We start from the raw sequence: 10,531 nt of genomic DNA on the forward strand, positions 1-10,531 counted from the left end.
GCACACTGTCATTAATACATCAGTCCCCTCTTTGTTTGTGGATTCAATTTGTATTTACTCAAGGCCATGGGAGTGTGCCTGGTGCATTGTGCAGGGTGGGTCCGTTTTACTGTGCAGCGGGAAGCCTGGAGCCATGTTTGTAATGCTGTAGGGGGGGCTGTAAACACATGTACTCTCAATGGTGGCGAAGAGCCGCTCGCACAGCATCCGATGTCTCCGCCTAGGGAGAACTCACGCCCAGATGTAGAGCAGAATAGTCCACAGGCTGCTGCCCATATACTGTCAGCTGTGGATGAGATGCGTCTCAGGCAGGATCCACCATAAATGCACATTTATGCTAAGGGCCATCATGTTATGCACAATACACAGATGCTAATGTTAATACTGATACCTAATTATACAACTACCACTGTATAATGTTGATATGTATTATTGTTGTTGTTGTTATAATAATACAATATACAATATATAAACCGTCTGCAAAACACTTTTGTTCTTTTTTGTTGAAGATCGCCATCTAGTGGTAATAATGATTGGATGTCTGAAAATGTTTGAACCAGTGACTGAATATTCTATCAAGAGTCGATGGTTTGAACGCATGGAGGCTGAGGTTACGTGGAGCATGTTGTAGTAATCACTTCCCTTCTTCCCTTTACTTTTGAAATGATCTCTCATTATCCATTCACAAGCAATCATCTATCTCATCTCATTATGCAGACATGCATCTACCTCTGTTGCTGACTTTCCTTTGAGAGCAAGAGGATGGGAATGTGAGCAAATCAGGAGGGAGAAGGGGACGATGGAAAACTGGGGGGTGTAAAAAGTATGTCTGGAATTTCAATGTGTGTGTGTGTGTGTGTGTGTGTGTGTGTGTGTGTGTGTGTGTGTGTGTGTGTGTGTGTGTGTGTGTGTGTGTGTGTGTGCGTGTGTGTGCGTGTGTGTTTTTTTCAATGTGTGTGTATCCGTTAGCGGCACAGTATACTCCCACCATCTCCAGATGCTCTCAGGATGAGTTGTGTTCCCACTTAACAAAAATGTGCGTCACTTTTTAGGATCTGGGGGCGGCATTGGGGGGAAAGTGGTGGAGAGGGACTATCTGGATCTGGATGTACAGAACAGACACTGTACAGAACAGACAGTGTTACAGTGAACAGACACTGTGTAACATGGGTGGATCAAGTTAGATAGTTGTAACATTCCATCCGAATGCAAGCTGAATTAGATCACCAAAAATAAACTTTTTCATGAACCAAAATGGGCAGTTTCCGTGATGTATTATTATTATTGTTATTATATGTATATTTGAGGGATGTTAATAGAGTGCGATCGAAAGTAATTTTGTCAACAGCCATTCTATTTTTAAAGAGGAATGTTGACACTGCCCTTACACATTCATTCCAGCAATTCCAAACCTCAATATCAATTTTTAACCAGTAGGTGGCAGTCTATACTCGACACATGTTCGTCTCACATGCCTGGCCCTGCGAACTCCAGTGTCCTTTCCCCCCCATAAAACGTAGTTTTCCAGTCGGTGGAGGCAGGCAAGCGGTACTCGCATTACTTATGGATTTAAACAACCTCAGTGGTGGCAACCACAGAAACCCCAAAGCCCCATTTTAAGGGTAAGTGGGTGGTTAAGCTTATGAAGACATGATTAATAAGTTCGGATGTGCCAAACTACAGTGCTGTGCTTCTGTTTTCCGGGCCCACCTCAAAATGATAAAGGAAAATTGGGACGCAACAGCGACCATGGCGACTGAAACTAAATATTTTTTCAGCCCAAAACTCCAGCTGAATGATTACAATAACAGTCGAAAGCAGTTGTCAGACGGGGAATGACACTGAGTTCAATTCATTCATACAACAATATGTCTGAGAATAGGGAATATGTTTGTCCAAATTGACTCCCCACTGGTGGCGACATCAGTTTGTGGGGGTATTGAAGCCATGTTAATCTCCTGTTTCCCAATACTTTAAACATTGAGATTCGCTTTCTTGGCGTGGTATAATTTTAGTATGTTTGTTTTGGTCGGGTTCCAGTGTGTCTGTGTTTGTGTGTGTGTGTGTGTGTGTGTGTGAGACAGATGGACACATTCTCACAGAGCAGCCCAGTCTCGAGGTTGTTCCCACTCTCGTTCTGGGCCCCAGCCTCAGCCCCTCATGCCCCGCGGACCTGAAGACCCTGGCAGGACGTAGTGTCCTCTGATTTGGTGTCCTTGCAATGTCAGCCTCGCAACTCTCCCTCCAGCCATCTTCTCTCCAGCTGTCCCCCCCCCCCCGTCTTCACCATCAGAGAGCCTCTGTCATGGAAGCACACATACTCCCTTAGCGTCTCCCTCCCTGCCATCTACCGTCTCCCTGCCGCCGGCCTGAGTCTCGCTAGTGTTCATGTTTTCACCTCCTGTTCACCGGAATGTCTAGCAAAACAGCATGAATAAATAACGATAAGAGTCTGGCCTCCAACTGAGACGATGCGTTGCTTGTTTTTGAGGAAGGGTAATAGGGGTAAAATGGAATGGCTGGGAGGCAGTGGGGGCAGATGGGGGGGTGGGGGGGGGGGGGGGGGGGCTATAAAGTCCTCTCTCTCTCTCTCCCATGCTGCTCTTGAGCTGTGAGCTGCTCTGCAGATAAAAACAGCCTCGTTTTTCTCAGACCAGCAGGCCGCCTTGTACTTTTCCCTTCGACAGGAGATTAGTCACTAAAGTGTAGCTGTTCAGCGGGTTGTGACACAAATGCAGTGCTTCAGTGAGGCTGGCTGACTTGCTCTTGAGATTGTCAAATGGTTCTCCAGAGTGGACGCTCGTGTTTTTTTTACAGCGACCCCGGGGGGAAAAACCATCACGTGACGACCTCAAGACTCCATCCCCGTCTGTAGCCACTTATTGCACTTGAAATTCCTTGGAGATGTGCTCGCACGATTAATGTCTGCATCTGTGCGTTTCTACCCTGCCTGATGTGGGTGGCACCTGTTCCAACACGAGTGCTTGGCTTTTTCAATACTTGCCCAGGCTTGGAGTCAGATCACCACCTTTTTTTGCCAATCATATGGTAACAATGAAGTTGCCAGATAAGGTAAAGATAGCAGTTACAGAGCGTAGGGGCTGTCATTGTACTTGATAAGATGATAAGCCCCTACAAAAATGAAGGGCCTCACATGCCACGTCGTTCTTGCCTACATACACACAGTGCTTAAAGAGAGTCCCTACACATCTGGTCAACACAAACAGGTCACAAGAAAAACAAGCCCTATGATTGGCCAGCCACTTCTTTAGGGGGCGATCTTTGTAGTATTTTTTTAATATATGAAATATGTATCCATGCTAGTGGGCCTGCATAGATTGCGAAATCATCCCCCCTGGTAACAGCCTCAAAGCTCTGGTTTGGTTTGGTTTGGTAAGTGTGGTGGGAGGGTGACGCGAAGGAGGGGCAGATTTTATACCCTCAGCAGAAGCCTGTGAAGGCTCTTACACCCCCCTACCCCCACCCCCTTCCCCCACCCCACTTCAAGCCCCCCCACCCCAGGGCATCATTAAGACTCTGAGGAGGGAGGGGGGTGCACTGCCACAGTAGGGCAAGGCCAGAGAATACGGCATCTGGAAAACATTAGTCTGTTGCTGCCCAAGGGTGAGAGAGAGGGGGGAGGGATTTTAGTGTGTGTGTTTGTGTGCGTGTGTGTGTGTGTCTCAGTCAGACTGTGGGTGTGCGTGTTTGTGTGTGTGTGTTTCTCAGTCAGTCTGTGTGTGTGTGTGTGTGTTTCTATGCCTGCAGTAGAGGGGGTGAGCAAGCTTACGATAAAGAGATAGTGAGATATAGGCGCTCATGAGTGTGAGTGTGTGTTTGTGTGTGTGGTTTTGTGCGTCAGGCAGTTGTGTACGTCTTTGTTCATGCAAAGGCTCATTTGATGACTGGCTCTTTCACTTTGAAGGCAGGATGTAGAGATCAGCATCCTTGGCCCTTCCATCTGGGCATAGGCTCAAACAAGAAGCTTTGTGTGTGTGTGTGTGTGTGTGTGTGTGTGTGTGTGTGTGTGTGTATATGTGTGTGTGTGTGTGTGTGTGTGTGCACACATATGAGTGATTGTATGTGTGTGTGACTGTATATTTATATGTGTGTATCAGTGTATCATCAACAGATGTGTGTGTGTGTGGCTATGAGTTAAGGAGTGAATGTGGAGTGAATGTGCGTGTGCACAAATGTGTGTATGAGTCTGTGTGCGTCATCCCCACCTAGCCCAGCCCTAGTCAAAGCGTGCCAGGTGTTCTCCGCTCATGACGAATCACATCAGCCTCAATAGCTGTACCAGGAACGGAGAACAGAGACCTCCACACAGGTTCCTCACACAAACCACAGCATGTCCACTGATCAGTGGGCTCAGGTTACCCCAGCAGAATGGGAGGAAGCCATCTGGTACAGGGGCCTGTCATCCAGAAGGTCATCTGAAACTTGGGTGCATCAAAGAAGGGTCTGTTCCACCTATTCTTCCTCACAAGTGTCCGTGTTATTGCGGAACAAATGAGAGAAGGCCTGGGGGGTAGGCTGAGTGCACTAGGCCACAGCATACGCACACACACACACACACACACACACACACACACACACACACACACACAGACACACACACACACACGCACACATACACACACACACACACACACACACACACACACAGACACACATACACACACACACACACACACACACACACACACACACACACACACACACACACACACCCATTAGCACATAAAAACAGAGTGAACATACGTTGAAAAAGACACACCCAATCCCCCTGGTTTTATCTCAGCTAATACATCACGAAGATGACTCTTCCCTTGGACCAACTCATAAGACACTCACAAGGGGCGTGTGTGTGTGTGTATGTGTGTGTTTGTGTGTGTGTGTGTGTGTGTGTGTGTCCGGTGTGTGTGTTTGTGTGTGTATGTGTGTGAAGGATGAAAATCTTTCCAGCCCCCTTCCAGTCAGCCCCTGGATCTCACTCCCTGGCTGTCATGAGTTTTTCCTGGCCTGCAAAAAAGTCAGTCCCCTGCCCCCCCCGATCCCCCCGATCCCCCCCCCCCCCCACGCCCACCCACCTCCTGGCTCGCCATCCCCGCCTGTTTCATTTCAGAGAGAACTGATCCAATGGAAGAGGAACGTGCCCTTGTCTAGGCCTGATGCCCAGGCCTCAGTGAAGACAGGCGCTGGATGATAAGACTCTTGACCCCCCCCCTTCCCCCCCCACCAACCACAAGAACATTGGAAAACATTCTAGAGATCCCGCATCTCCCCTGGACTTACACACACCTACCCCACAGCAAGCTCTCACACTCCACCAAAGCCCCCCCCCCTCACACACACATATACAGTAAACGTCCCACCCACCTTTTCACCCTTTCTGTAAACTCCATCTTCTCTGCCAATACCACCCCCCCCCCCCCTCGTCCTCTGCACCCCAGCCACCCCCCATCCCCCCACTCCGCCCTGCCTGCTCCAATCCCGCGGCTGTTATTGAGCAGGCATTTCACAGACACTCCCTCAGAGACTGGTGACCTCATCGCTGGGCAGGAAGTCAGGGGGTTCAAGTTCTTCTTGTGAAAGCGATCCCACTCTTCTCTGAATATTTCATTTAGGAGGAGGACCAGTTGGGAATTTTTTCAGAGGGAGCAGTAGGGGGAGAAATGTGTGTGTTGCGGGGTACATGTGTGTGCGTGTCTATGTGTGTGTATGTGTGTGTGTGTGTGTTTGTGTGTGTGTGTGGGTGTTTGTGTGTGTGTGTGTGTGTGTGTGTGTGTGTGTGTTTGTGTGTTTGTGTGTGTGTGTGTGTGTGTGTGTGTGTGTGTGTGTGTGTGTGTGTGTGTGTGTGTGTGTGTGTGTGTGTGTGTGTGTGTGTGTGACTGTGTGCGTGTGGGGGTGCTGCTGGGGCCCCTGCCTCTCTTTTTTCTTTCTCACTTGTGATTGGGTAATTTCTTGTTCCTCATAAAAAAAAGAAACGTTTTCTGTTAATTGTAGCCAGATTCAAGCTTGCGTCAACTTCATGGATATTTAATGCCAGTACGCAACGTGGCACCAGACAATATATCCGTGAAACAGTTCCTCAATCCTTAACCCACATAAAGAAAGTCTACACCAGAAAAGACAAGCAGAACTACAGGAGGTTTTGTTTTCAAGGGGATTGTTTATGACACAGAGACATTGCCTCTGGCCTCCCTAGTACTCCTTGATCTGCCATAGAAAGCAAACAATGCTAGATTAGAAAACAACTTAAAAAAATGTATTAAACTGTTGCATCCAATTTGCTATAGTTAACGAACATCACCAGATTTGGAAAAAGAACTCTTGGATTAAATTGTTGCACTAAAGCTGAAAGCTGAAAGCCGAGAGGCTGAGTGAGAGGCGAGCTCTGGTGCTCATGTTCGCTCAGTGAACTCTGCTGTTTTTCTTTCTCCTCTTTAGCATCTCCCTGCCAGGCCTGCAGCCTGACGTCAGGGGACTCTGGAGCAACAGTGGGCCAGCCTCCTCCCTCCGGCCTCCAGCCTATCGTCACCTCCCTCCGGCCTCCAGCCTCCCGTCACCTCCAGCTGCCTCTCCTCAGGCACGGCCACACCTACCTGAAGACTCATGTCATAGGGGTTCACGGTCTCTCTGTCGTACTCTGCTGCATGCATATGCCACTCCAACAAAGCCTCCACTGTCCCTGCTGTAACTCTCTCTCTCTCTCTCAAACACACACACACAGATACACACACTGACACAAACACACACACACACACACATACATAACATAACAGCATAAACACTAACACTTATACACCAACACTGATCTTGTTAGTGCATACACGGTAATAGAGACATACATATATTTAATTCAATTGAAATTGAATTTATTTTATTTATAAAGTGCCAATAACAAATGAAATTGTCTTTAGGTGCTTTGCAGAGTCTAGAGCCTGAACCCCCTTGAGTAAACACATTGTCAACCCAGGCAAGGAAAAACTCCCCTTTAACAGGAAGATACCTTGAGCAGGACCTCAGCTCAAAAGGGGGACCCATCTGCTTGGGGCTGGCCTGATCCCCTCGGGAGTACAAACCCGGCTTAGGGTAGGAATTGGATACGTACCCAGGTTAGTGTAGGGGAAGGGGCCAGGGGAGGGAGAGCCCTCGGGATGAGGGCAGGGGAAGAAATCAGGATACGAATCCTGGTCTCCTTAGGCACCCAAAGAGAATGACAAGTAATATGGCCACTTCATCTGTATCAACCACATAGTAAAATTGGGTTAGATTAAGTTCCCAGGTTTGGGTTAAGATAGACTGCATTCCAGCTGCTCCTTCATTTGCCTGCTGAATTTGTGTCAATGCCACTGGTAAGTATGGGGCTCTAATCCCCACGCTGACCTCCCCAATCAGAAAGAGGAACGAAGCAGGTGAGTGACAGCAGGAGAGAGTTGGATCCATGCACACAGACGACTCAGCAATGGTTTCTGTAGGATACACTGAAGAGCAATGTTTTTAGTCTTGGCTGGATGGGTGTTCACTTCACGGATGGAGACAGTAAAGGCGCTCACATGCTTGTCCGATCGTGCTCTCCGATCTCACGAGGCACGCCCTTAAACGCCCTCCTTGAAGTGGGGCCACACCTTTGAGCACCTCGGAGAGCCATCCGAGGGTGTCGGATGGCCTCTGGAGCACCGCTTGAATTTTCTCACTATCCGATCCGAGCTGTCCGACACCCCTGGCTAAAATGACGTTTCCTGTTTCGTTCCCTATATGACAGCACCTCCGTTTTAAAAAAATCGCTGAGAGATCGCTGGGAACCTGGGGCTGGAGGTCCAGGAGTGCATTAGGAGTTGGAGGAAGATCAGGGACAAGTTTGTAAAAATGAAAAAAACTATGAAGGGCACCAGCGGCGATGCAGGAGGAAAACCGACATCTCCCTTCTTCCTTGCTCCATCGTGGCTCTCGCCGCATATAAAGCATATAAAGCATAGGGAGACGTCGTCTAATTACAGCAATAATAAAAAAATGTCTTGGTTTTCGAACAGCCTCTTTGTGTTTGAGTTAGCAGAGCATGCAGTGTAAATGATTAAATTGTAAAGAACCTGAATTGTAGACGTAAAAAAGCAGAACTGTTTGTGTGGTATAATAATAGAAAATATTCGACAATAACCGCGAGCTTGGTCATTGTTAGTAATTCATTTCACAACAACAGCCTCTGATCATTAACTAAAAATACACGGGATAAAAACAAACGATTTCTTATTTGATAGTTTGTTGTTGATGATGTAATGGCCTTGTAACATCATAATAAAGCGTTGGTAATCTCCACAGCCCCTCGTAGAACCATGCAGGTAGAGGTGAGTCGTACAATCATCAGATTAGAAAGGGCGTGTCTCTCGTGAAGTCGTACGAGGTGAATTGGATAACCATGCAAATGCCTTAAGATTATTCCACTGGAGGGGGGCTCGATAGCAGAAGGCTTTGCCCCCTTTTGAAGGGGTGTAGGGACATTTAATTCCTTGAAGTTATTTGGGACTAGGCCATGTAGAGCTTTGTATGTTAGAAGGAGTACTTTGAAATAGATTCTACTTTTGATAGGGAGCCAGGGCAGAGAGGCAAGAACAGGTAAGATGTATTCATACTATTTGACTCTAGTAAGTGTGCAAGCAGCAGCGTTCTGTATTAGTTGGAGGCTCTTTAGGGAGTTTTTTGCCACATTCAGACAGGCAAGCATTGCAGTATTCTAGTCGGGGACTTCGACTGATTTTGGCAATATTGTGTAGATGGAAAAATTATGTCCTTCAGATCTGTTTTATGTGTAATTTATAGGCCAATTCATAGATCAAAAATACTCACAATTTGACCGAAATTATTAATGCACAGACGCATACGCTGTGGAAAAAAGTATCTTTATTGCATCACCTGGGAATCACGATTGGCTATTAAAATGGAATCTCTTTTCCAAAAAAAACATGAGGTAAAGACATTACCCCTGAAAGGTTTAATTTTCTCAAGCTTTGTCTTGTAGGTGAAGTGAATGGTTTAAACAGATTCTCAGATTACGTGTTCCTTTTCCCTAGAAGCCACACAAACAAACGGATGTAGATATATATATGTGAATTATAGTCATAGAACAGTTTTGTCTGCCTTTAGGTAACTATAATAAAGTGAAGTGATTTTGGTTTGGCAATAATATTATATGCATAATATAGCATATATAATGCAATAAAGTAATAATATTTTCATCTAATGTTCTTTTGTTATCCGGCTTCGTGTGAGAAAGTCAGACAAAATCACAGATACAGTAATTATTTTACACCCATACTCTCTCTCTTTCGGCTCTCTGTACCTCTCGCGCTTTAGATCCTCCCTCTCACACACACACAGACACATAAATACACACACACACATTTATTCACACCTGCCCTCTTTTTTCCTGGGGCAAATTTGACACTTCGTTATTGCCAGGTTTCTCAGTCTTTCCGCTGAGGCTGCAAAAGCACTCTTCACCGTCTGGAGGGGTGCGCCGGGGCCTGGCCACTCCCAACCCGACACAAAGAGCTCAGACCCTGCCAGAAGAACCGGCACTGGGGCAGGAAGAATAAAAAAAAAATAATAGAAAAGCAGAACTTCTCTGAGGAATAAATCAGTCCCGGCGAGACAAAACGGGTAGACGGAGAGGGAGAGGGAGAGAGGAAATCAGGGACTCAGCCAGCTGGGAAGCTGATGGATCTCTGCCCAGCTGTGTGAGATGGATAGATAAGAGACAATGGGAATGTGTGTGTGTGTGTGTGTGTGTTAGAGAGGAGTGAATGCATGTGAATCTGTACAGATCTCTTGGCGAACAAGCCTGTTTCTATATTCCAAAAAAAAACGAATCCGCCACACTCTCATACAACACCTCATTACCAGCCAAGAGCTGATCTGATACACTGCTGAGGGAGGTCTCCTCACAATTGTATACATACATACATACACACACACACACACACACACACAAAGAGCACACACATGCAGAATTGCACACACGTCTACACATGCCCAGACAAAAGCATACACAGACACACACACAGATGGGCCATGTGGAGGGGCTGAAGGGATTTGATGAGCTTGTAAAAGAAAGGGCCAGTTTGGGGCTGGTTGACCAGAAGGCGGGCGAGAACACAATGAATGAGTGATATGCCGTTTGGAGCGATGGCTGACTACACTGATAAAGCAGTTGCAGCAAAGAACCACTTTATTCCCCGCTTTTTTCCCCACCGACAATACCACCAGTGTGGAGGCCCGCTGCGTTTTAAGGACCCCTTCTCTCTGTCCCTCAGTGCAGCTACTCAGCCTGTGGTCAAACAGAACATTCAAATCAACGGTTACATCAAGTCTGGGGAGGACGTGCGCAGATAAGCCATAAACTCAAAACAATAAGGACATTCAGCTCTCCTCTCCCCCCCTCTCTGCCCCACAAAGAGCAGTACTTACTGCGTCTGCTTGTCTCATAGCCATGGAGCCTGCAGATAGGGTCTGGAACCAGCATTGGGAA

Source organism: Sprattus sprattus (genome assembly GCF_963457725.1).
Source record: "Sprattus sprattus genome assembly, chromosome: 18".
Taxonomy (NCBI): Eukaryota; Metazoa; Chordata; class Actinopteri; order Clupeiformes; family Clupeidae; genus Sprattus; species Sprattus sprattus.